Source organism: Megascapheus bottae, chromosome 19 (assembly GCF_031878675.1).
Source record: "Megascapheus bottae isolate mThoBot1 chromosome 19, mThoBot2.hap1, whole genome shotgun sequence".
Classification (NCBI taxonomy): Eukaryota; Metazoa; Chordata; class Mammalia; order Rodentia; family Geomyidae; genus Megascapheus; species Megascapheus bottae.
Window position 1 is genome coordinate 1850088 of NC_143527.1, and position 22759 is coordinate 1872846.

Genomic DNA, 22759 nt, shown 5'->3' on the forward strand with positions numbered 1-22759 from the left:
GCGCCACACCGGCCGGCCCCAGCCTCCCTGCCGCCGTTCATCCTCGGGAAGGCTCGGAAAGCCGTTTGCTGCGGCTTTTGTTGTTGTACATTTTTTTAAAAAGGCGACTGGTGTAACCTGTGGAATTTGAAATGCAAATAAAAGCCGTGGGAGCGGAGGCCGACTAAATCAGCCCTAAAAATGGGGAAAAGCCTCCGCGTCTTTGAGATCTTGGCGGGCGGAAGCCTCTGGAGAGGGAGTGTGGTTTTTCCCCTCGGCGTTCAGGGAGTGAACGTGACGTCAGGTCTTCTTGGAAAAGATGTCATTTGGAAGGTCTGAGGCGCGGGTCTGTAAAGTGCTTACGGGGAAGGCAGACGACAAGATGCAGGTCTGCGAGCACGCTCCGTCATCTCCAGCCGGAAACCCCAGTGCTGCCGCAGGCGCCGACTCAGCCTCGACACAGCAGCCCGACCTTGGGACACATTTCTCTCTTCTCTTTTTCGTTTGGAAAGCTGGGAAAGGTCAGAGTGTTTTCGGGGTGCGGAGGACGACCCCGCGGCGGCCCCGACGTGCTCCACCCCCGGTCCTCCGTGGTGGAGGGCCGGGCAGATCTCGAGGGTGAGATGGGTGCCGTGTGGGCGGGGGCGGCAAAGGCCCGCTGCTCCATCTACACGGATAACTTTCGGAGCTCGGCTGTTGTTTTACCATTAAATGAAACCGCAGGGAGGAGAGAAAAAAGAAACTGCCTTCCCGAGTCCCCGCCCCTGGGCGTGAGTGACGGCGCCGCCGGCCAATGCGCAGCGCCCCTCCGTCCCGGAGGGCGTCGGGCGTGTGTGGCTGTGCGCGCACGCGCGGCCCGCGCCCGAGGGTCTGCACGCCGAGTCCCGCCGGCCCGCGCTCCTGCGGGCTGCGGCTCCGCCAGTGTGCGGTGTGGACGTGGATGCGCTTGTCTCCCACGCAGCGGTGCAGGCAGGGCCCGGCCCCTCCTCGTGTCTTCCCGGGGGGAAGGGCACGGGGGCGCGCTCGGGTTCAAGTTGGAACCTGCGGACGGGGGGGGGGGGGGGGGGGGGCGCCGAGGGTTTGCCTCTCGGCAACCTGGGCATCCAGCAAGCGTTCCCGCCCGCCGCCCTCCGGGGCACCAGCCGGAGTGGAAACCGACCCGGAACGCGGATCCCGAAACTTGGATCTGCGTAGGGGAGGGACGAGCAGAGCGCTCCTCCCGGCCCAGCCGCACGGACGCGTAGCCCGCGGCGAGCCGCACGGCCCAATCCTGCCGTCCCCCCGGGCCAGGGGCGGCGCGTGGCCCCGGCTGTCCCGCACAGCGGGCGCTCGGGCGCGGGGTGCGCCCTGCTCACCCCGCCCTCCCTCCTGTCCCACTCGGTGCCGATGTTCCTAGGACGACCCTGGCCACGGGGGATGCGCGTGGCTCGCGCCGCCAGGCTGGGGCGCAGAGCCCGCGGACCGCGAGGGCGCCGCGGGGGGGGGGTGGTGGAAGACCCCAGCCGGGAGGCCCCGGCAGAACCGCGCCCCCCGGCGCCCTGGGCGTGCGTGGCCGGGCCTCGCGGAGGTCACCTCGAGGGTCCACGGCCGCCCCGCGCCACCTTCGCGTTCCCACCTCCGCCCCGAGGCGGCCGGCTCGGGACGCAGCGGTGTCGGGTCGCGGCCCACTTCCGCCCCCCGCCCTCGGCCAGCGGGTGCCGGGGGTGGGCTCGTCCCCGGATTCAATCACGCCCGCCGCGGCGTCCCGGGGGCGGGGCCCCTACCTGCCCGCCCCGGGGCGGGGGCAGCTTGTTGCTGGGCTCCGGGGGGCGGGGCGGGAAGGGGCGGGGCGGGGAGGCCGGGCCCCCGCCCCGTCAGGCGGAGCGCACGTCACACGCCCGCACTGTAACCCAAGAAGTGAAAGGGACGGGGCCCGCAGTCCAACTTCGCCCCGTAACAAAGGCGGGGGTCGGCGCGGGCGGGGCGGCCGGGGCGCGGGCCGGGACTCGGCCTCTCCTTTAAACTCGCCTGCGTCCGGGGAGGGGCGGCGGACAGGCGTGGCCCCCGCCGGCCCCCGGAGGGCTTCTCACCGGAGCCGGGCCCCGCGCCCCCCGCGGGTCGTGGGGAGGGGCTCGGGTGCGGGCTGAGCGCCCCGGCCCGCGCCCCGGCTGGAGGCGGCCGGGCGGACGCCGGACTCCCCCGGCAGGCCAGATGTGCCCGCGCGGGGCCCGGGCCTTCGAGGGGTGTCCGCTGCGTAACAAAGGACGGAGCGGGGTCCCCCCGGCCCGCCCGGCGGGGCGGCCTGGCCCGCGCGTCGCTCGAGGAACTTTGGCCGCGCCCCGCGTAGGCGCCCCGCGCAGGGCCGTGGGGTCGGACTCGATGGAGGAGGACTGAAGACCGCCGAGCAGCCGCCGCCGAGGGTAGGTGAGCCCGCGGAGCCTGCGCCGGCCGGCACGCGTGACACCCGACCGGGCTCCCCGGGTCGTTCGTTCCCTTTCATTTTCTCTTGCATTCTTCCATTGTGCCGTCAGATCTTCTGCTGGGTTATTTTTATTGACGCAGACAGCCTAGAATTAAATTTACCACACACCACCATTGTGCACACATGTGAAGTGCCCCCCCCCCCGTGAAGTGGGAGCCTGCCCGGTGTCGGGTGTCGGTGTGGGGTCGGCGCGCACGGAGGACCCGCGGCCATCGCGGATGGGTGAGCCCCGGGGAAACTCCAAGGTGTTTTGGTGATTGAGTTAAAATTGAATGTGGGAAGGGACAGAGCGTGCCCAGTGTTTTTGTAGTTTATTAGCAGGACTTGCTGATTTGCGCATACTGAGACGTTGAGAGCACATAATCCTTCCCCAAAAATACAAAAAATCACTCCCAGCGAAGCTGTGGTGAGCTAAGGGTAGGAAAAGGCACGCCTTTCTAAAGGGAAACGAGACACCAAAAGCATACTTAGTAGCCATTAAGGTTTCAATACTGCTACAGTGGTGAGAGAAGGGGATTTTTGTTTATTTGGAAGTTGTTTTTTTTTTTTTTTTTAAATCGAAGTAGCCTTCCCAAAGGCTTCAGATACAGAAATATCCTTGGACCACAAACTTTTAACTCAAATTGCTGATGTCCTGAGAATAATTTACATTCAATAACATGGCCAAATAACATCGTTACATTGTTATTCGTGCTTAGCCTTTAGAGGTAACAAATGAAAATTTGGCTGGGACTCTGTAGTTCCACATTTTCAGCTTTATAAGATGTCCCAGAGACCAAAGTTAAGTGAAAGGAATGAGAGAGGTCACCAAAAACAGGTCACATTGTCAAAAGCACTTTCCTCTCCACTTCCATAAATGAAACTTTTAACTCCTTTTGCCTTAGTGGCTCCTACCAGGAGCTATTTGAGTTTTATAAGTGAAGCATTTGATGTGATTAAGTTTAGCAACAATTATGTGAAAAAGAAATGGGATTCTTTAGAGACTACTTGGACGTGGAGTCCTCTAACAGATGGCTTCCACTTGTCCCAAATGGGGGAGAATGGTAATGTGACCTAGCAGTTTAAGCCCTGATCACTGGAGGATGGTTCTAGAAGAACCATTCTCAGTTTATGCAGTTGTTGTGGGTTTTTATTTATTCATCTTACGGGGTCGGGGTTGATCTTCATACATTTGTCGAAAAGAATCTTTGAACAAGAATGTTGTGGGAGGGGCTACAGGTCTGCCTGGAGCTTGTGTGTAGAGTTTCAGCTGTATTATACCTTAATGCCATAGAAATAGGAGACTGAAATGTAAGCTGATTACGTGCAGCCGAGAGGAGAGAGCTCACCCCAGCCTGTGCACTTTCCTTTGACGATGTTGCTGGGCTAGCCAGGGAGACATTTCGCCGTTTTGTTTTTTCATTCCACTCTCAACTTAGAAAAGGTGTTTTCTCCTGGTATACCAGGTTTGTGGCCCAGGACAGCCTAGAGGAAATGCCCTCTCGTTGGTTTCTGGCTGGCCACGTTTATCTGGAAATGCGAGCCCTCTTGGGCACCACCATTATAGATGGATGGAAGAAAGCTAAGGGATCTTACTTGTATTTGATCCGATGTCTGGTTTCTAAACAGTGGGGCTTGGAAGTGACATCTCACACGCTGTAAATGTTTATACATTTCAGTGCTCTTCTGACACAATCATTTAGCTCGTGGCCGGGCCATGGCTGCCTCGAAGGGATCTGGGGCCCTGAAATGCTGAGCTGACTGACCCCATCTTACTGTGTCCAGCAGGGGTCTGTGTTTGGGCAGTGCCCTCCCAGAAGCTGGTGAAGCTCTTCCCCTCTCGCCCCCTCACAGCGTTTCTCCACTGGTGTTCCTCACTGTCTCACTGCCACCCACACAAAGGATTTCCCTGGATTGCTTATGACTTGGTACCTTTGACCTCCGGGCCCAGAATAGTTATGGTGGAGGCAGGAAGCACTCATTTCTTGACTGAGTTTAGCTCAGAGGCTGGGAAGTGGTCCCTCTAGCTTGGTTGCTTTGGATTTGCGCCCCCCTCCCCCCAGCTTCTGGGTGCTGTCCTGTTGTGGGATCTAAAGCCGGTAGTGTTGGAATCTGGCTGTTTCCCTGTAGAGGTGCTGGGAAGCTGTGTGGACACCCAGGGCCAGGCCCGGAGTGGCGGAGTGGCGGGAGTGTTGTTTGGGCTCATTGTGGCTGTGTGAGCTCACTTGGGCTCTGGCCCCAGCCTTTCTACCTAACTGGCTGAAAGTGTAGTGGCTGTGGCCTGCAGGGCAGTCAGCTTTTCACATTCAAGCCCAGGCCTTCCTTCTCTCTGGGCCAAGGAACCAGTGAGTTTGGGGGCGGGGGAGGTAGGACACTGCTTTATAGAGGATGACCTCTGCCCTGGGCTGACAGCCACCCTCCCCATCACTCTCCAGAGGTGGTGAGCCAATGGGGAGGCTCCCTTATAAGGGGGGGGGGAGAGGAAGGAGGGAAGAGGGAAGGAGGGAGAAAAAGAGGCAGAGGGGAGCAGGGAGGAGGAAGAGGAGGAGGAAAGGGAGGGAAGGAGAGAGGGGGGGAGAATCACCCCAGAATTTGAGGAATTTCGGAAAGTTGTCACCCACATTCAGTGTGAATCTGTTAGGAGAGTTTACCTTACGGGAAGAGGAATAAAGGAAGGTTTGCTGGGAATTAGAAATAGCCTATCCAGTTGTTTTTTAGAGTATCTTTACTGTAAAATTAATTTTTTGAAGGAGACATGCTTTCAGGGAGTGGCTCCTGCCTGCTGTGGGAGCATAGGAAGTTGGTTCTCAGCGGCTGGTCATTATTGGCAGTTGCAAGTGTCCATGGTGCCTTCTTTATCCTCTGCATCTGGCCACACGTGACAGGACAGCCGGGACAGCTGTGGCCCCTCTGCGGAGACCAGCCTGTGCAGAGAGCAGTGCTTCCCTTCCTGAGGGTAAGGAAGCGTGTGAGTTGCTGGCCCCCGGCCTGCCTTGCAAACAGCATTCTGAAAAAGAGCTGGCATTTGATCACATGGTGTTGAAGATAACAAAGCAGGGTCTCGGGAACTTCCAACTCTTTTCAGAAAGCAAACTTGTAAAGAAATAGAAAGCAGTGAGCAAGGCTCCCTCCCCACCCTGGAGAAACAGGAGGAAAGCCAGCTGCATCAGGATGAGATACAGCTACCTGTATGTTTCGAGTTTGGTGTATTCTGGTGGCTCTTCTGTCTTCCTTCGGTTTGTTTTTGAGTTAGGACTTTAGTCATGTTGTTACAGTCTGGAAATGTACTTCCACAGTTCGGACTCTGCCGCAGGGGGCTGTGGAAAGGGGTTTGAGCCTGCCATTTCAGGCCCGGGGTTCTCAGGTCTCCCTGCCCAGGTAGACTCGTCCCTCCTCCTCTGTCCTCCACTGTCCTCCTCTGTCCTCCCCCTCCTCCCCTCTCTCCTCCTTTCTCCTCTGTCCTCCTCTGTCCTCCCCCTCCTCCCCTCTCTCCTCCTTTCTCCTCCCCTCTCCTCCCTTCTCTCCTCCTGTCTCCTTTCTCCTTTCTCCTTCTCTCTCCTCCTCTCTCTTCCTCTGTCCTCCTCTGTCCTCTCCTCTCTTCCCCTCTCCTCTCTCCTCCTCTGTCCTCCTCTCTCTCCTCTCTCTTCCTCTGTCCTCCTCTCTCCTCCTCTGTCTCCTCCTCTCTCCTCCCCCCTCCTCCGGGAATCTGCACTGTGGGCTCCAGCAGGCAGCCCAGCTGCCCTGCTGTTTACCCTGGGGTCCAGCCTGGCACTTGTAGATTCACATCGAGTGTTGGCTGTGTGAATATTAAAAAAACAAACAACCCCCCCCCACAAAAACCAACTTGAGGTTCCTTTTTGGAGCGAAGTTTTTGTTAATGGTGGACAAGTAAAGCTTTTTAGTATAATTAGCCTGGGGAAGCCTCTTTGACCCCTCCTCTCCCCACATGGAAATAACAAGGGACATTTGTTTAGGAATTTTTATCCTTTGTTTCGGCAAAAGGCAACATGTGTCGGTCTTTGCCATATGGTACTATTTAACCTATATTGCATGAGCTGACGAGGGGCTGTGCTGGGCATTGATTTATGTTAGCATTCGAGAACGTTCTTTGACGTTTCGGCCAGCCAGTGATGTGTTCCAGCCAGAGGGGCCGGGAGGCTCGCCTCAGCAGCCTCTTTATTCCGGGTACTAAGGGGTGGCCAGTGGGTTTCATGGGTTTCTTTTCCTGAACTCGTTTGGGTGGAAATAGTTTGCCATTATGTGTTGAGTAACGGTGTTAATTCAGTAAAACAGTCAAAAGTGCTTAAGACTTCTGCATCTTGAAAGCAGGTTAAAGTTGGAGGTGGTCAGAACAAGGTTACTGCTTAGTTTCTGATTATTGCGGTGATGTTTTAAAAACAAAAATAGAGTTAAACAAAAATTAACGTTTTTTTCTTCTTCCCTTTGGAGTGTGAATAACTGTTTCTTAGTTTTATGTCATGTTTTTTCTTCCCTCCCTCCCTCCCTCCCTCCTTCCTCCCATGCTGATACTGAGGATTAAACTTAGGACCCGAATGATAGTTTGTGGTTTTTGTTGTTGTTGTTTCTTTGTTTCTTTTTCTATTTTTGACTCAAAGCTGGTGCTTTACCACTTGGGCCACAGCTTCACTCCCAGCTTGGTGGTCAGTTGGAGATAAGAATCTCAGATTTTCCTCTCTGGGATGGGTTCAAACTGCAGTTCTTAGATCTCAGTCTCCTGAATGGCTAGGATTATAGGCATGAGCCTACCCTGGCTTATTAAAGTCTATCGTAGTTTTAGTAAAACTTTATGCTGTCATGGAATTACCTACAGGTGTGACTGTGATGTTTTTGTGTTGACACATGTTGGCTTGGGTGTTGGGTAGATGGCGTTTAATTCACAAGGATGGATTCCTGGGTCTCCTCTCAAGAGATTGTTAGTGCAAAGCATCACGGGAAGCCCCACCCCCTTTATGGCCTGGCCATGGGCCTCTGGATGTCTCTCTCAGTTCCATCCTACTATTTCTCTCTTTTTGGGGGGAAATAAATGGACAGATGCATGTCCAGTCTGTGTGTACCAGGAGGTGAGCCTGTGTCTCTTAAGGCCTGCACATGCCTTGGGGAGGTGCCACGCAGGCTGGTGACACCCTGGTGTGAGACTAAGCATCATCCTTGATAATCATATCCCCCCCCCCCAGATTCAGGGGCATAGTCCTAGCAGTTGCCATGTCTTTAGCATGACCATTAGCATAATGACATCTGTCCCTTTGAGGAATACCAGGCACAATTTAAATGAACATTATTGTGATGAGAACAGACAAGCTCAATCTTATTTTTTACTCCCCCCCCCCCCCCGCACCCCATGGCCTTTTATTTTTATCTTTAAAAAAAGAGGCAAGAAAGATAGTCTTGTTCTAAAATTCGCTTTAAGAAATGTGACCTTTAATAAAGAAGTGGACTGTCGGTGAACACACGTGTGCTGTCAGAGTGTAAACTTGGGGACATGAATGCAGAGTCATGGGATTAGTGGCAGGATTAAAATTAGCCTTTGTAAATTACCCCAGTGACAGAAAAGTAGAATCTGCTAATGGTTTAAAGGAATATTGGCTTATCAGTTATTTTCTAGGCTGATGGAAGATTATGGCTTGCTTGGCGTGTGAACTGGAGAAAGTAGGGTTAATTTTCATACTACACACACTTTATTTTTTTCTTTCTTTCCTTGTACTGGTACTGGGGTTTGGACTCATGGCCTTACGTTCTCCCTTGGTTCTTTTTTTCCAGTCAGGGCTGGCACTCTTCTACTTGAGTCCTAGCTCCACTTTGAGCTTTTTTCTGGTTAATTGGAAGTAAGAGTCTCATGGGCTTCTCTGCCCAGGCTGGCTTCGAACTGTGATCCTCAGATCCGAGCCTCCTGAGTAGCTAGGATGACAGCCACAGCCATCCATCTAGTTCTGTGTCCACACTGTTAAGGATCTGCCACTGCATTTATAATCCGCAACTTTGTCACCCATGTTTTCAGTACTGTTGCATCCACTGGGGCAGCTGAGAACATGTAGTGTAACCAGCAGTTGAGTTATGGCTTTGGGGAATAGCACTTATTTGAAGATACATAAGTTCTTTTGAGCCTCAGAGGCTCCATTTGGTGCTTACATGGGCGCATGTGGTTATTTCTGCAGGGCTCGCATAGAGGAGCTGAGTGGTCTGCCGAGGTCCAGCCGTCAGCTTCTGTGGAGCATGGTAAGGCTGTGCTGTGTCAAGAGCATGCCCTTGTCCTGGAGCCAGGTTTTTCCACTGGTTAAGAGTGTTAATCTATTTGATATCATGACCCTGAGGAAAACATGGGCTGTCAGGATTATTTACATTCCTCTGAAAAATGTTTAAAATGTAAAGGTAGGGTTTGTTTTAGAAGTTGAGCTGTATTGGACATATGTCTTAGACATTTGTCATAGTTGCCAGAGACTTACACATGATTACTGGGTGAATCCCGAAGTTCTTCAGGTACTGAGGCATGGAAAGATTTGCCAGTTTAGCCAAGGCCACAGACAGGGTGGTGGTGGGGGGCGGCTCTGTCCAGGGGCAGAGATCCATCCTCACTCTGATGGGATCCTGCTGTATAGCCAAGCTTGACCCTGAACTCAAGACCCTCCTGCCTTGACCTTGTGAAGGATGGAGTCCAACACTCCTTGCCAGTTCAGTTTTCTTTCTTTTAAGATTTTTTTTTAAAACTGTTGCTGTAAAGGTGATTTACAGAGGGGCTGCTGTTTGCTAAATAAGGTAAGGAATGTATTTCTTTTTGGACAGCATCACCCCTTCCTCCACCTGCAGTTCTAGTTTTCTTTGTAAGACAGCAGAGTCCATCCACCTTGAGATCAGGGTTGCTCTGAACATCGAAAGGCTGAGTTAGCACTGGAAATTTGATGTGTTGTTTCAAACCATTTGTAGAGAGCCCTGTCTGATCATCTGTGGTGCCTAGATCCTTCTCCAGGGAGGAGGAGGAGGTGTGTGTGTGTATGTGTGTGTGTGTGTCTATGTGTCTATGTGACTGTGTGACATAATGTGTGGGGATCCATCTGTGGCCCCCAAACCTGGCAGAGAATAGCCTTGCAAGAGGCGGAAAGTCCTGGCCCCCAAACTAGACTGAGGGCACAGATTCCCAGCCTTGTAGAGGCCAGGGGACAGATTTTTCTCGGAAACTCAGTGGCAGCCATCAATACCAACATCATTGCTTTTTCTCTTCTCTTCCTCTCCCCCTGGTTTTCTTTCTTTCTCCTCTCCTCCTCTTCCCTTTTCCTGTTTGTTTGCTTGCCCCTTCCCCCCCCCTCGCCCGTTTGTCCGTCTGTCTGTGTATGCTAGGGATAGATTGCTGACTAGCGGTGGTGGTCCACTTGTGGCTAAGCTCAACTTGGTGCAGGTAGACAGGGTGGCCAGGGTGGGGGCGGGCGCGGAGGGGGAGGGGAGGGGCTGAGCCAGGCCCAGGAGATGGTGTGTTCCCTTTTTTTCGTCATGGTGATGTAGACATGGACTGGCACTCGTGGACACTCGGCCGGGTGCTGTGTGTGTGTGGGCCCTTGTGTCGTCTGGACACCGGAGCCTCTGCTGCAGCGGTGGCCATGTACAGGTCGTCATGTACGGAAACCTTGGCAAACTCATCTCTTACACATTCTCACCGTGAGCAAACAGCTGGCTCGCTCTAGAGTCTCTCCCAGGGGGAAAACCACCACTAGATGGAGACCCAAATTCAGGTGTTCCCTTTGCAGAAGAGGGCAGCGCCCAGTGCTTTTTTGTTATTTACATGGTAAACACAGGTAATGTTGCTGCTTTTCTAAAGGTTTCTTAAAGTGTATTTTTTTAGTGGAAATAAACCATTGGCAAACCCCTACTGTACCGGTGTGTCAGTATTACAGTTATAGTTGTTGTTCTTTATGTGCCTGGGTGACAAGGTTCCAGCTCCTTTGGTTTTCTGGTAGGTGAAGTCGCCTTGTTTTCGGGTGGGTGGTGAGAGGTTGCTTGTTTACACTTCTGTTTTTCCACTGTTTTTCCATTAACAGTAGTTAAGGTTGCACATTAGATGTAGAGTGAAATACACGCAGAATGGAGCACCGTGAGGCGTAGGAGACCGTATCCCCAGGTGGGAGGATAAGACTGAGTGTATCATCTAGAACCTGTTTTTCTGCCCAGGTCTGTTTGCGTCCTGGGTCCCCTAAAGTTATCAGTACAGGCAGACTGCCTCAGACACCTGCAGGTAGCTGGCAAGAAGCTTATGAAAAGCATACAATCCAGTAGTCTTGTAGGGCCCTCAGGACAGACAATTGTGCTCCTGTTCCAGATGTATGGATGTAAATTGAGTACCTGTGAACATAAATTCAGAATCTAGGCTTCCCGGTGACTGTGGTGTTGACAGCCATCGAAAAGGCAACTCTACTAGTTGTCTTCTGTACATAATCTTCCAGGAGGAAGATTTCCACTCCTTTTGCTAGTGGGCATTTCTGGACAGGATGCAGATCATTATAGAGACAATGCCATCAGTACCATTCTCAAGCAAGGACTGCATTAGCTTCCTAGGGCCACTCCTTCCCTCCCTCCCTCCCTCCTTTCCCTCCCTCCCTCCCTCCCTCCCTCCCTCCCTCCCGTCCTCCCTTCCTCCCTTCCTCCCTTCCCTCCCTCCTTCCCTCAATCCCTTTCTTCCTTCCTTCCGGTAGCAGTCTTGGGACTTGAACTCAGCCTGGAGGCTGTCCCAGAGCAGTTGTGCACAAGGCTGGCACTCTACTTCTTGGGCTACGTCTCCCCTCCCAGCTTTTTGGTGGTTGATTGGAGAGGAGAGTGTCGGGTAGTTTGCTGTCCAGGCAGGAGCCGGGAGCGGCTAGCTCTGTGGCTGCCTGGTAATGCAGACATCTGAGGTTGTAACAAATGCCCAATCCAAAAGTACCACCGAGAGCTACAATTTAGAGTCTTGAAGACATTTTGATTCAAGCCATTGAGCATTACCATGTCCTATGATGTGAGTGGAATTTTTATTACTGATTTCATTATAGATTTATCAAGATGGGAAATGCCCCAGTGAGTAACTACTCCCCCAAATAAGTGTCCAGAGGGAAAAGGGATGCGCCTTTCTTGTTAGCAAACGCTTTTGTGGTGCTTCCCTTGTATTATTCAGCCTTCCTCACGCAGCCTTGTTTCTCCGGGTCAGGGTCGTTTGCGGACCCTCCCCTGGCCTCGTGATCCCCTTGTGTTGTTGAATGGATGTGGAGTCCCCTTGGCCGTGACAGCATGTGCTGTGGAGGTGCGCGCTGGCTGCTTCCTGCAGGGAGGCCCACAGAGGCAGGGAAGGGCCTCTGTTGAAGTTGGCCCACAGGGGTCCTTGTCCCTGCGGGGCAGCCATCTTCTCCAAATGTGAGCAGGGGCTATGGGCTGTGGCCGGCTGGTCTGCCCAGGTTTTGCCTGGACCTGACCGTGTGGGGGTGTGGTGTCCCTGGGGAGGGCTGGGCCCCTCTTCACCAGGAGTCTGTGTCAAGCTGCGGAGGAGCAGATGCGAAGGCCGCCTTGCCCTGTTGAGGGTGGAGGTTGTCCTGTATCCTGACAGCAGAGGCAATACGTCGCTGGACCCCGTTGGTGGATGCGGAATATTCTGTGGCTCGTTTTCCTCCACTCGTGGAGAAAGTCAGAAACATTCTTAGTTTATAGACTCTCGTGAGCCACAGGTGGACATGGCTGGTGGTGGACCGGGCAGAACCACTTTTGTGCAGGTGAGCTAGAACACAAGCTCCATCCCTGGCTTTGCACTTTCTGCTACTACTCACTGCACGGCGCTAACAGAGCTGAAGGGAGCCGGGAAAACTAACGCTAACACATCCTAAATGGTTAGTTGTGTTTTGTTTTTGTTTTTTGCCAGTCCTAGGGCTTGAACTCAAGGTCTGTCCTTGAGCTTCTTCTTTGCTGGCTAGCACTAGCACCTGAGTACCATTTTCTGCCTTTTCTGTTTCTGTGGTACTGAGGAATAGAACCCAAGGCTTCATGCCTGCTGGTCAAGCATTCTACCATTACGCCATATCCCCAGCTCTCCTACATAGTTCTTAAATGTGTAATTGATAGGGAGTATTCCTAAATTCACACTGAGCCTTTGCGGGCTGGGCTGGGGAGGGAGAGGGAGAAGGAGAGGAGAGATCTGTAGCCCACCAGGACCAGGCTGGGCCATAGTCACCTCAGGATCCCAGGGAGCCCTTTTTGGGAGGCTCAGGGCCACAGCTGGAACTAAGGCTGTGGGAGACTTACACACTGCCAGTTCTTTGTGTCTGCTGCTACTTGTTTTCAATCACGTGGAAAGGTTGGGGTGTGGAGTTCTCGCTTCCATCTGCCATGACCTGTCGTTTCTCCTAGGCCCTGGTGATTTGAAGCACGATGGCTGCTTCAATGTCAGTCACTTTGAGTTCTGTATCTGCCAGTTAGACGATGCTGGGGATTGGGTGTTTTGATAAGGACATGCATGGTGGAAATCAGGCCCTTTTGTCTCTTCTCTAGAACCGCTCTGAATAAAGAGCTTGGCGGGTTTACTGAGGACTAGATGCAGCATAGCACAGGAAGCGTGGTAGAATAGTAATTGCTCACTTTTGTCCTGGCAAGTGGGTACTCCAAAAAGCCCTTTCTCAGAAGGAGGGATGAAGCAGAAACAACCCTGTGAAGTCCTTGAAGAGATGGCTTCCTGAGGGAGTTGAGGACGAAGAGCAGGGAGATGAAGTTCTGTTTCAGTGGTGTTTGTCATCATCTCTGTGCTGCTAGGGTAAGGGTGTGACCACAAGAGGGACACTTCCCCAGGGCCATTGTCTGGGGGTGAGTGCAGGGCAGCCTGGGAGACAGATGGAAGGGAAACTCAAGGCAGATGGAAGGGGCTCCAGTGTGGAATCGCCAGTGAATCACTTCCTAAGTGTTCTGAGCCTGCCTGCCATGGCTGGGAGAGAGCTGAGCTGATCTGGCCTTCTTCCTTCAGGTCTTGAGATTGCTGCTGGGCTCCCCCTGGCCCTTTCCACGTGAACATGTAAATCGCTTCCTTACAGTGGGCTGCGCTTGCTGGCTGAACCAGACACTTGGTCACCCATCACTCCCTCTAGGTAAACCCAGACACTCTGATCAGCAGATTTATTATTTTGACTGAGTCCAGTTCCATATCTAGCTGTTATTAGTGACGGAAGTGCCTGTTTTAATCAAGGTAAAATTACGTTGAAACCACACAGGACTCTTGTTGATTATCTAGTGGCCTTTCCATATCAGTATTCAGAAAACTTATCAGACTTTCTGACAGGAAGTGGACTCTCATTCAGAAGTGGCAAAGCTCAGACCTGCGGCAGTGAGCTAGGCTTACAGGTGCTCTTTTTGTTTTTGGTCCAGTGCTTTGGGTCTATGCAAATGTAGGCAAAAGACTGTGTTAAAGGGAAGACGGGCACGTTGGCTGTGTGGTGTAGGTGAGGGTTTGTCAGTAAATGGACTGATTATTGTTGTGCAAGGTTTCTAAAGCTCTGAAAGTTGGATTGCATGAGAGGGCCCTGGTCTGGAGAATGATTTAGGGCAGCTCTCCCTGGTGGCTGTCCCTGTCAGGAAGCTCAGGAGCTCAGCCGCTTCTACCAGTCATGTGAAATTTATGGTTACTCACTTGCCTTAGGATCCTGCTGGCCAGAGGAGACTTCTGTATCACAATAAATTGAAGTGTTCTGATGAAAACATCTCTCTTAGACAAACGAGGACAGTTTGGGAGGGGGCGGGGTACTGAGCACAGAACTGTGGCTCATGGTCAGTTACTCCGGGCAGAATTTCTTTCATATTCGTTTGAAAGGCACTTTGTTTTAGTACACTTCAAGACGTCTGAGGTTGGGGCTTAGAAAATGGCCTGTGTCCTATTTTTAAGGGAGCGGAATTAGAGTAGCTAAGAATGAGCTCTGGCCCTGAACTCTGAGTCTGCGATGTGGCTTTTGTTTCTTTGGTAGAATTTCCTTTGCTGGCAGCCAGTTGATCCAAATACTGTTGCCCTAGGGAATTAATATGAAGCCACATGTTTTAATTATTGAGCCAGGACAATGCTTCAGCATCAGTATCTAGGGTCGTACTATTTTTCGTGCCTAAGGGGATGAAGCTAGAAGTGCTTTTCTGGAAGATTTATGCAGAAATAAAAGAAAAAATACTCATAAAAGCGGCAAAATTATGTAAGGTTCACAAATGACAGGAAGATATTGCATTTGTAACTGAAAAAGGACTTGGTGGGACTTCTGGCCGATAACTCACTTGGTTTCCAAGCACATTTTATTTTGGTAATTTAGCCAGATTAACCTTCACTGTTCAGATTTTACAAAGCACAAAGGTCATAGACTGAGGTGGTCCCGCCCGCCCCCCTTAGCCACCCAGTATCCACACTCTAAAGGGGAAATTGCATTTAGAGGAAAAATGTGTTTGGCATTTTGCAATGTGGATGTAATTTTGTTTTATGCAAGCTACTCTGTGCTTTCTGTCTTCTATGTGTTAGTCATTCAGGCATTTAAATACGTTAGTTTAATACGTATATTAGTACTTCTTTTTTGGCAATACTGGTTTGAACTCACGTGTGGGTGGTTTCTAGGGAGATGCTTCCTCTACCACCCCAGCTGTTTGTTTTTTTTTTCTTTAGACCTAACTTTTTTTTTTTTTTGCCAGTCTTGGGCTTTAGCTCAGGGCCTGAGCACTGTCCTTGGACTTTCTCAAGGTTAGAGCTCTACCACTTGAGCCTCAGCACCACTTCCAGCTTTTTTCTATGCATGTGGTACCAAGGAATTGAACCCGGGTCTTCGTGCATGCTAGGCAAGCACTCTACCCCTAGGCCAAACTCCCGGCCCCTAGACCTAACTTTTTTTTCCCCAACTCTTCTTTTCTCTTTCTTTTTTAAAAATGTATTTTATTGTAAGTAATAGAAGGGTTACATTATATTCACCAGGTAGAAGGTGTATTACTTCACAAACATTGTTACCCTTTCTCAGGTTTTTGTCCCCATTTCCCTCCCTCCACCCCCTCCCAACTCTTTTTCTTAATAGTGTCCTTTGAAGAAAAAAGGTTTTAATTTAGAGAAGTAGAATTTATCTATCTTTAATTTCTTGCTCATGATTTTTGAATACCAAGAAGTCATTGCCTAATCAAGACCAAGGAAGTTTACACCTAAATTGTATGCTAAAACTTTTATAGTTTTAAGCTGGTCATGGTAGCTCATGCCTGTAATCCTAGTTACTCCTAGACCTAACGTTTAAATCGTGTTTAGTGGTTTTGCTCAGGATGGGCCTCAGGTAAAAGTGTTCCTCTCCACAGAGCTGGGGTGACATGTGTACTGTCACGTCTGACTGGCACCTTGAGATGGGTTCTCATGTTTTGCCCAGGCTTGCCTGGATCAGGACCCAGCTGATTTCTGCCTTCCTGTGTCTGGGTTTAGAGGCCTTTGCTGCCAGGCCCGATGGTTTGTAGAGACGAAGGCTCTCCAGCTCCCCTGCCCATCTTTCCCATTTTCATTCCCCACATAGTGGGGATTACAGTGTGTGAGTCACTGTCTCTTTCTTAAAATTTATTTTTTATTAGTGTGAAGGAGATGTAAGGTGGGGTTACAGTAACATATGTCAGGTAAAGAGTATATTTATTTTTGGACAATGTTCTCTTCCCTCCCATCCCCACCCACGAGTCGTTTCATTCATTTTCAACATGGTGTCTAGTGAACATCACTGTCGCTCCATTTCTGTGCTCCTCTTACCAATACATACTTCTTTTTGTTGTCGGTCATGGGACTTGAACTCTGGGCCTGGGCGTTGTCCCTGAGCTCTTCACCTCAAGGCTACCTCCCTACCCTTGAGCCTCTACCCCTGGGCCTGGGTGTCGTCCTGAGTTCTTCAGCTCAAGGCTACCACCCTTCCCCTTGAGCCACAGCCCAACTTCTGGTTTTCTGGTGGTTAATTGGAGATAGAGTCTCACACTCTTTTGTGCCTGGGCTGGCTTTGAACCGCAAACCTCAGATCTCAGCCTCTTGAGTAGCTAGGATTACAGGTGTGAGCTGCTAGTGCCCTGCAAGTTTGCTACTTTTGTTGTTGTTGTTTTTGCCAGTCCTGGGGCTTGAACTCAGGGCCTGAGCACTGTCCTTGGGCTTTCTCAAGGCTCTACCACTTGAACCACAATGCCATTTCCGGCTTTGTTCCCCCTATATATGTGGTACTGAGGAATCGAGCCTGGGTCTTCATGCATGCTCTGCAAGTACTCTTACCACTAGGCCCAAGTTTGTTACTTTTTTTTTTTACTCTATTTATTTATTATTAGAGAATTTATTAACGTTGATTTTTACATCATATTTTAAATGAGAAGTTTAACAAACAAGTCTTCAAGGAGGGAATCTCTATTTACAATCACTGGAAGTTTGTTACTTTTTAAAGCACACACGGAAGTGTTTTTGTTTTTTGCTGCTTTTTGGGTACAGCCGTTGTCTGGGTGTTGGGGTGCTGTTGTGCTGTTGCCAGGCAGTCCCTTTGACCCTCTCCTGCCCTCGCGTGTGGCACAGGCATGGCTTACTTGGGCTCCTCCTGGCTGTGAGAGCTGCCCAGGAAGTGAGGAAGTGATTCCGGACTGCATGGAGCTGTGTTGTGCTGTGGAGGTGCTGGCGGTGGCTGAAGTGTGGGGAGCTGGTGGGGTGGCGCTGTGTGCAGGCCTCTCTGGTGTGGCTTCCAGCAAGAAGTCACGCAGCCTGGCGTTTGGAACTTACTTTAGTTTTCAAATCCTCTATGTGTTAGTATCCATCCATTTACCCAGCTCTGCGTGTCCCTTGTTTTTTTTACGTGTTAGTTGTCATTTTGGGGGTCTTTTAAGTATTTTTTCCCATGTGGTTTGTGTTATCTGTCCCAGGTGATTTACTCCATGTTGTTTGTGTTATGTTTGCTGTTGTGTTACGTGGCTTGAAAGTTTAGGACAGTGATATCTCTACCCCTTATAATTGAAAGATGATCTTTGTGCAATTAGTGTCTTTTAAGCCAAGAATTAAACACTGAGCTCCCTGCATTGCCACCCCTCCTTGTGCATTCTGCAAACGTGCTGCCCCTGGACCGCTCCCGGCCCAGAGTCAAACTTCTCATGGCCTTTTCAATCTTCGGATGCTTTTCTTTGGCCTGCTTTTATCTGCAGGTCTGCTTGACTGAGGGCCTTGCCTTTGGAGGAGAAGGGGTATCTTTTGAAGGGACAAATAGTCTCATTTAGGTTTTACTCCTGCCATGGAATGCTTCCTCGTGAGGTTATCCCATTTGCATTTATTTCTGGAGTAGTTATTTAGTCTTCCTTCCTAATTAAAGAATTTTATTTTATTTTTTAAAGTTCTTCCCTGCTCTTTTATATGTTGGTTTATGTCTGGTTCCCTTTCTTCTGCTTTAATTTTTGTGGTGCTCCTGTTCCAGCCATCCTGTCATCCTGTCATCCACACTGTTTGTTGTACCTTTCCTGGCTGCTGATTTCCTGTGTAGTGTGCATGTGTGTGTGTGTGTGTGTGTGCGTGTGTGTGTGCGTGTGCGCACGCGCACCAGTGTTGGGGCTTAGACTCAGGGTCTTGCCCTTTTGTCTTTTTCCCTCAAGGCTGTCACTCTACCACTGCACCCACCCCTCCACTTCTAGCTTTGAGCTGGTTAATGATCGATGAATCTCAGGTACTCTCCTGCCCAGGCTAGCTTTGATCCCCAGTCCTCAGATCTCACCCCTACTAAGTAGCTAGGATCATAGATGTGAGCCACTGGTGGTACCTGGCTAGACTTCCTTCTCCTTCTCCCTGTAGTTAATGGTCAGTACCAGACTTCCCTTTTTGTTTTCAGCTTGATTTTTTTTTTTTTTTTTTTTTTTTTTTTGCTAGTCCTGGGCTTGAGCACTGTTTTTAGACTTTTCTCAAGGCTAGCGCTCTACCACTTCAGGCTTCTTTTTTTTTTTTTTCTTCCTTTCTGTGTATGTGGTACTGAGGAATCGAACCTGGGTCTTCATGCATGCTATGCAAACTCTACCACTAAGCCAAACTCCCGGCCATCAGTTTGAACATTTTTAGCAAAAACTTTTTTTTTTTTTTTTTGCCAGTTCCCCTCTGCAATTGGGTTTAAAAGAGCGTCTAGTGACTCTGACTCTTGCAGAGAAGTGGGAAAGGGTACCTGAGGAAGAATCCAGGCAACAGAACATAGGCTGCAGCCCAGGAAAGGGAAAGTGGTGTTGCTGGAGCCTAGAGGTGTGTGTGCACGTGTGTGTGGGCTTATGTATATGTGCTTGTGTTTGCGTGCGTGCATATGTCAAGTGTGCATAGATTTGCGCCATGCTTGCAAATGCCAGTGTGTAATAATGCACATATACTAGGGCTCACATAACTATATAAGTAGGCATATGTGTCTGTGTTCAAGCCTGCAGGTATGCACGAGTGTGGTGTTTGCAAGTGCAAACACATCCTTACACATGTGCAAGTGTGCTTGTGTGTGTGTCTACTCAATGTAGGGACACACACACACATTCATGCAAGTCTGCACACTGAACAAACTGCGCTGCAATACACACGTACAGTGCATGCATGTACGTGTGTGTGTTCACCAGTATGCTGTCCCCACACTGGTGTTGGAGACGGAGGGCTCGGGGAACCTATAGGCAGGGCTGGTTGTCCCCAGGACTGGGACTGAGCAGATGGGACGTGCGGGGACTGCTCGGTGGTCTGCACCCAGGCTGGCCACACCACAGGCTGGCACCGTGAGGCTGGAGTTGTATGGAGGAGCGTGGTCCAGGAAGAGGATGGAGCTGTGGGCAGATGGCGGCTCGGGAGAGCGGTGATGTGACTTTGCTTTGGGTGGTGTTAGGAGTGTGCTGCATGGTGTGGTCATGCCAGAGGGACTGGCCTGGAGGAGATGGATACTCAGGGCCGACGTCTGCAGCAGGGGCTGCAGGCCACTGTTGCCTGGCGGATGCCGGCTGGGGGAGCGCGGGAAAAGGGATAAACTTCCGGGGTCTCTCAGGGGTTTGAGTTCTAGGATCTCACCTTTGAGGCCCTGTTCAGGGGCCACTGCAGCCCAGAGGCCTGACCACCCTTCCATGGAGAGTTTTAGCCTTCTGTGGTGCTCAGACTCCGCCAGGACCAGGGGTTTGTCGGACTGGAAAAACCTTCAGATGTGCTTTTTACTAGTTAATCTACAGATGGGGAGGGAAAGGCTATTGGGGTTCCTGAGGAATCCCAGGATGCGCCCCTAGTCGGGGGAAGTGCGTCCTTGGAACTCGTGTCTGCACCAGCCCCCTGTCCTGTGAATGTCAGCGAGGGTACTGGGTCCCTTGAACCCTGGCGGTTATTCTCTAAGGTTTTGCTTGGCATTAGAGCTTTTACCTGTGTTTCTTGTTTCTCCTGAAATGTAGTATAGATCTCACCTTGCATGTGGTCCTCGAAAGCCTCTGGCAACAGTTTCTTAATTAATCAGCTAGCACAAAAACTTTCAGTCAACCAAAACTGCTTCAGAAGGAGCAGGGACTATAGAAGAATTTTAAACATCAGTTTTATTTAACTTTATGGAATTACTGTTAAGTGGAGAGTAAGTCTTGCAGTATGAAAGGACTTACAGAAAACCACAGATATGAAGTCCTTAATGTGAATTAAGTCAGAATTTTAGTAGTTTTGGCTGGGAGTGGTTGTAGAATGTTTGTAACAAAAATTGAATGGATTAAAATTCCCAGGATAAACCAGGGAGCAGAGAATAGGGTCTGAATGGAATTTCTAGTGCAGAGGAAGTGGAACATTCCATAGCTGATTTCTGGAAGCGCTCCTTGGATCAGGCAGAGGACCCGTTCGAGCCAGCGAGCTTTCCCAGGGTTTGGGTGCCAGCGCATCCTGCTGTCAGAGCCAGCCACCTTCATCCACAAAGCTGCCTTCAGATGTGGGGGGTGAAAGAGGGTGAGGGGGTCATCTCCTAAATGTCTGAGGGTCAGAATTTGAGGGCTCTGTTCTAGCACTTAGTGAAAAGTTGGAATAAAAACAAGACTAACAACAAAGGGAAACTTCTCCAAGTTCGCTGGCTTCTAATGCTCGCAGCCATAAACCCAGCCCTGCAAGCTGAATGTCTGCGAGTGACATCCCAAACCTGGAAGCAGAGGCAGCTCCGTCTACAGCACCCACTTCTGTTTTGCTTCCTTAAACAGCTCATTCTGGAGAGGGCCTGTAAGTCGAACCCATATTTGAATAAAATTAACCCATGTGAAGATCAATGCATTTCATCCACTTTTAACAATACAGTATTGGCATAGTGGTGCCTTGCAAATATTTGTTTTCACTTCTGCTTTGTGTTACAGTGTCTTAGGAGGATGCAGTATTACAACCTTTGGAGTGATTTAAAGCACTTAAGCGTTGTATTTCATTCTGAAGTAAGGTACATCTGCCATGACACTTCCACGCATGCCCTCTGTGCTGTGAACAGATGTACCCCCCCCCTTTGCCTTTTTGGTCACTTTTGAGGCCATTTTAAGAGCCCGTGTTGGTTTCTACAGTGAGCACATACTTGGTCAAGGACATGCAGTGGACGTGTGCCTGAGCAGTGATTTAACACCTCGTCCTGCAGGGCTGTCTTGATGGAAGGAGATAAAAATAGAAAGTGAAGTTTCCCTTTAATCCCAACCTTAAACTATCTTTGCAGAAACAGTGGAGTTTTTTTGGTCAGAAGTTAACCATCGCTTCTTTCATTTAAAGGAGTGACTCGTCTCTTCCCATGCCCTAACCTGGTAATTTACATTTCTTCTTCCATTGAAAGAAAGCACTTCATCCTCAGCATGGCAGTGGAAACTCTTACCAGGCTTTTGGTTATTTCAGTGTTGAAGGAAAAACATGTAACCCCAATCATGAGTACTTTCCTTCGTCTGCCCTCTCTGTACAATGCACACATTCAGAGACCTCCACTGAAACTTGTATTAAAAGATCCCTCTAAATAGACACATATAGCCAGTGTGCCTCTTTTAGTTATGTATTAACAAAAAGGACAGCAAATCCCTAATAATACTAAGTTTGGTTGCAATCTAGAGGTGCCAGTTTACTAATATTTTATTTGGCTGGGAAAGGCCAGCCTTTCTGGCTGGGATGAGAGAGAGCAGGTCCAGAGCCACTGCCTGGGTTATTTACATTCTTCCAGCACAGAGCTGAACCTGTGGGTGGCAGGCCTTCACCAAACAAAGCTCTTCAGGGAAAGAAGGTGCTAGAACTCTGGGGGTTGGGGCCGCAGGACACATGTCAACCCAGGTCTTAGTCCTTGTCACAGAAGCGCCTCTTCTTTGAGGGCTGGGCAAGGAAGGGGGTGTGAAGGGGTGGAGAGGGGCGTCAAGGTGCCCACAGGAGGGGCACAGTTGTTTCCTTCCTCGGGTCACAGATGCTGAAGGACACTGCCTGTCTTAGTTTGGGTATCTTGGGGGAATGCAGCAAGCACGAATCCCCCCTTTCTTGTTCTTTCTGAGCCCCGGTTCCTGTGGTCTGCCCTGGCCGGGCACAGTGACCCCTGGGCATGGCGGCCAGTGACTGCTGTGAAGAATTCACCGTGTGGTCCTTGCTGTGCCGCGCGCTGCTTGGCCCTGTTGAGGGAGGTTACTGTGGTTGGACAGAGGGGACAGAAAGAGAGGCGTTCCCTGTGGTCTTCCATCCCTTTGTGGGTGCATACCATCATTTCACACCTGGAAACGCTCTCTTTGGTGAAAGTAAAAGCAGAAATTGAATGTTCTTACGGTTTGAACACATTGGCAAGGGCAGGAAATTGCCAAACTTCTGCCTAGAAGCCAGGCTGCCTCTGCAGATTGCAGCACTGTTTGGGGCTGTGACGCGGAGTGTTGTCTTGGGTTGGCCTGCTTGGTCCTTCTCTGGAAATGAACAGCATGTACCGGGTCCTGAGCTGGCCCCCCTGAACTGCTGCTCTGTGGCCCCGTGTCTCCTTGGCAGAACAGCTACCTGTAGCTTCCGGTAAAGGCCGGCGGTTGTGGGAAGTGAGGGGTGTGACTGTGGTTTGGGTGAGGATGTTGCTTTTGTTCAAGTCATGAGCCTGTAAATCAGTTCTGCTCAGAGATTCTGTGCAGTGCGCGATGCGTGGGGCGGAAGGCAGCGCTGATGGGTCTGCTTGCAGAAGGCCCCGGGTCTGGGTTTTCTCCCAGGCCCCTGACCTGTCCTGGTGGTTCCTGGTCTTTTCTCCTTGGGAAAGATGAGGCACAGGTCCCCGAGTCTCTGGTTTGCCATGCACAGGTGAGGATTGGGTCACTTCCAGTTTGGAGTCCTCTTCCTGGTCAGATTCTGTTGTAGCTTCCTTTCTTCAGTTGATGCACGCAGTGGCCTGGCCTGAGTGACTT

At 50.8% G+C, this 22759-nt stretch overlaps 1 protein-coding gene across 2 annotated transcripts in view; it reads left to right on the forward strand.

Annotated features, from left to right (window-relative positions):
- Positions 1-1998: 1998 nt before the first annotated feature.
- The window catches only part of Znf516 (zinc finger protein 516), a 70284-nt gene continuing 49523 nt past the window's right edge, over positions 1999-22759 (forward strand). For both annotated transcript variants that reach the window (XM_090352953.1, XM_090352954.1), the window contains exon 1: positions 1999-2378. The gene's annotated coding sequence lies outside the window, so the exon portion shown is untranslated. The remainder of the gene's footprint in view (positions 2379-22759) is intronic.